The sequence below is a fragment of the Carlito syrichta genome, unplaced genomic scaffold (genome assembly GCF_000164805.1).
Source record: "Carlito syrichta isolate Samal-C Ts95f unplaced genomic scaffold, Tarsius_syrichta-2.0.1 Scaffold179666, whole genome shotgun sequence".
Classification (NCBI taxonomy): domain Eukaryota; kingdom Metazoa; phylum Chordata; class Mammalia; order Primates; family Tarsiidae; genus Carlito; species Carlito syrichta.
This window is the reverse complement of record NW_007123762.1, coordinates 589-4914: the sequence shown is the minus strand read 5'-3', so window position 1 is coordinate 4914 and position 4326 is coordinate 589.

Below are 4326 nucleotides of genomic sequence, written 5' to 3'. Positions count from 1 at the left end.
ATCCACTCACCTCAGCCTCCCAAAGGTGCGGGATTACAGTCTGAGCCACCGAGCCCAGCTATATTATTTCTATTTTGAGTTACCTATGGAAGTGGTCTACCTTCAAGTGCCCAGTGCTTGGGTGTTCTCAGCGCCTTGATCTGGCCCTGGCACCCGAGCATGGGAGGCCCTCGTGGTCCCAAGGGTTACCTCCGAGGCATCTGTCCTTGAAGCTGCCTCGAGTCAGCAGTTCCACGACTTTTGTGCCACGTCTAGAGCACTGGAGTCCCCAGTGACACTGGGGTCATTGTGCCCCCAGGGCAAACGGGTGCAGGGCACCCACAAGCACCCCCTTCTCTGCCGTGGTCTCTTCCATAGTTTAAAAGTGTTCTCCCAGAAAGTTTCCATCGAATCCCTGCTTGCCGAAAGCCTGCTTGAAATGGAGCAGGCAGGGAGGTGTGGAGAACAAACACAAATGAATATTTCCATAAATTTCCATGCCATGAAAGTCAAAGTGTGCCCAAGAAATGCTAATGTCACAACTGAGGTGCAGTAGGCTGGCAGGAGCCCCAAGAGAAAACACAGTAAAGGTCCCCAGCAGCTACAGAGCCTATGTCATCCTCTCCCGTGTCCAGCAAGGCAGCTCCAGGAAGTAGGCTCCGAGAGGCGAAGCGACCTGCCTCAGGACACACAGGCCCTCCTGGTCTGAGCCCACAGCCCGGCAGACAGTGTGACTGGGGGTGAGGAGCACGGGTCCTGGAGCCATGGACACTGCCTGGCTTCCGTGTTCACATCCTCGGATCTGCCAACACCAACTGTGTGACCCTGGGTATATTAGGTCTCACCCTTCTCTGCCTCAGTTTCCTCCTCTGTTAACCGAGGATAATAATGGCCCCCACCTAGAGGTCTGCGGTGCAGGGAAATACCTACAGCCCTCGGATCATGGCCTGGCCTATGGAGGGCGGGGCGAGGCACGGGGGCTGGGTGTGCTGGGGTGGGCAGGGAGTGAGAGGCTTCCGAGCCTTCTAGATGGAGGCTGGTCCAGAAACCCTTGAGAGGATTGAGCAGCTCAGGGAGTTGATTTCTGGGCTGGGCTTGGAGACAGGGAGGTGGCTGGGGCCACCCAGAGGGCAGGTAGAGGCAGCTTGGGGGAGGGCCCGGTCCAGCAGACTGGGTCTCAGTGAAGAGTCTTTTTTTTAGAGGTGAGGTCTCACCAAGTTGCCCAGGCTGGTATCGAACCCGTGGGCTCAGGCAATCCTCTCACCTCAGCCTCCCAAAGTGCTGGGATTACAGGCGTGAGCCACTGCGCCCGGCTCAGTGAAGAGTCTTTAAGGCCCAAGCTGGGCGGAGGAGCAGGGTGGCGTCAGAAACTCAGATGGACGAGGAACGCTATTTCTTCCCTCTTGCCTCTCCTCCCTTGTTTTCTTCTCCGCTTCCCCCCGTCCTCCCTCACCTTCTTGTCTCCCCTTCCTCCTTTCTCTTCCTCCCTTTCGCCTCTCTCCTTCCTCCTTCCCATCCCTCCAACCCTTCCTTCCTCCGACCCTCTGTTCTTCCCTCTCCTGTCTCTCTTCTCTCTTTCTCCCTTCCTCTACTCCTTCTATCCCTTTCTCTCTTGCTTTCCTCCTTCCCTACCTTGCTCTCAAAAGCCCACAGAGAAGAGACTGCTCTCAGAGTTGTGTCATGAGTAACCCACTTGTGTGTCTGCGGTTTACCTACCTGTAGAAAATTGGTACCCTAAGATCCCCACATACTGTGGGCAAATGGTTTTTAATTCGACTCAACAAATATTTGCTGTGCTCTGGTTAACTGTGTATCCTTTGTGCTAGAGGTGCCAGAGAGATGCAAATGGACAGAGCCAGTCCTCGGAGGAACCAGACCGGAGCTCCTGGCTGATGTTGGCAGGAGACGCAGCCCCCTTGCCCCACGGATGCTAAAGAGCTCTCTGTCTGCCGGTACCCTGCGCCCACCCTTCCAACAAAGTGCAGAAGGGGCATCGCTGCCAGTTTTGCAAGATCCTAACAAGACAGTACATTGTAGGTATCGTCTACGGGAATGAAGCAGCGCTCAGTCCGTATGGACTGGAGGGGCTTCATAAATGTCTGTCAGTTCACTGTTGATGACACCCACAAGCCAGAGTTTCGATTCCACACCTATTTCTTCCTCTCCTACAAATTTTACAAGATCACCAACAGAAATAGGGCTTTCTCCTCAACCAGTTGTTCAGGGCCTTGCCAGGCTAAAATAGGCCCCAGTTTCATTTGCGTGTTCTTGAATTGGGGGAGTAAATTGATTAAGCCAGGTCCCACAGCAAGGAACACAGTGCTCTCAGGGCAAACGGGAATTTATAAAAACCAGAGAAACAGCATCTGAAGAGTGATCCTTATCTCTTCCAATGTTCAAAGTATGATTGTCTCCTTTCTCCTCGGTCTTATCAGCTAACCCTGTCCTCTATCTGGTCAATATTTATTATGTAGCGTGAGTAAAAGATGTAATGAAATTTTATTCGGCCAGGAATGAAGAGAGAGCGATGACTCTCCTTACAGTTGGGCAGTTTACAGTGTGAGGAAGGAGAGAAGAAACAGAGCCTTCTCCCTCCCCGCCAGCATGCCCAGAACAGAATCACAGACTGTTACCCCTGGCCATTACCTAGCCTTCAGAGGTGGGCTCATTTGAAGTCCTCATCCAAGAAGGCGTCACCTCTCCATCTCTGACTGATTTGTACCTACCATGTGCCAGTCATTGTGCTGGGCACGAGAGGGACACCTCGGATCTCCAGGAAGGAGTTCATCCTTGTGGGTATGATAGTCCAAGGGTGCTCACAGCATGAGGAGGAGAGAGGCAACTTTAGGTGAGAAATCAGGAAAGACTTCCTGGAAGAGGTAGCAGCTTCCCTGCCAGAGCTTTATTCCTCACTGTATGTCTGGGCCGACTCCTGATTATGGCAATGCAAACATAGATGCTAATTCTACGGCCTCCACAACCTGCAAGGAATCGGACTTCTGATCTCTCCTTTGGCCGGGTGACTTCCCAAACTGCCTTATGCAGGTCCAGGCTTTGGGTCAGGTGGCTGTAAGGCGAGGGGCCATGGAGTGACCTGGGAGCAAATTTTCTTCCCTGCTGGCTCTGTAAATCCAGGAGTCACACGAGAGACTGACATACTAGTCAAAGGCTTTTCACGGGTGCTCATCTAGCCATGCTCCTGCCAGGAGTCCTGGCCTCGGTGGGGGGAGGAGCCCTCATCCCAGTCTCCTATCCCAGTCTCATCCCAGTCTCCTGTCACTGGAGAACGACTTTGACTGGAGCGTGTTCAGCACGTCTGCCTTTAGCAAGCTACTTGTCCACGCGTGAGTCCATATGAACACAGTACAAACCAGCCACATAAATACTGTGCTGTAGTTGACCGTCTTCTGTAATGGAAGGCAGGGCGGCTGACTTGGTTACTTTCCCTACCAGGCAACTGCTGGAGGGACACTGAGGGTGGGCACCAAGGCTGTGGAGGTGGTTTCTGCTGCATGTGACTGACTGCAAGTTGTCCTGCCCCAGGACACACAGGCCCACCTGGTCTTTCTGAGCCCACAGCCCTACAGACGGTGTGGATGGGAGTAAGGAACAGGAGCCCTGGAGCTACGGACACTGCCTGGTTTCTGGTTTCACAGCCTCGGATCTGCCAACATCACTGTGTGACCCTGGGTTTATCATGTCTCACGCCTCTCTGCCTCAGTTTCCTCCTCCATAAAATAAGGATAACAATGGCCCCCACCTAGAGGTCTGTGGTAGGGGAAAATACCCGCAGCCCTTATGACTCATGCTGCATAATAATAATCAGGAGGATAGGACCTGCTACATTCAGACTTAATAAGAGTTTATCAAATGCCTATTTTGTGAGCGGCAGTGAAAGACACTGCATCTTATTTCACGATGAATTGAGTTTCTAGTAGTAATGACATGAAAACATGGCACACAGGTTAGACGGTCTTCACAATAACCTTGGTACAAAAGTGATCCCCACACAAGGTGTCTGTGCCCGTATGACTGGTAAAAACCTCAATGCACAGAGCGGGAAATTGCAAATCACTTTACACAATACAAGAGATTAACAGGGCCTTTCCATTCACCTGCCAGAGCTAAGGCTGGCCTGGTGTTTCCAGCAGTTGAGCTTGGTGGACTTGGGCCACGTGGCATCCTAGGGGGCTTCTTCCCATGTCCTCCGGGCGAAGGCACGCGCACACTTCGGATAATTTGGAGGAAGCGCTCCCCTTCGGAAAGCCAGAGTGTGAAAGCCCGGACCCCCTTGCCTTGAGGGGTGGGCATGGGCCCGCACGTCTCCGGGAAAGCTCGGCTGTGGCC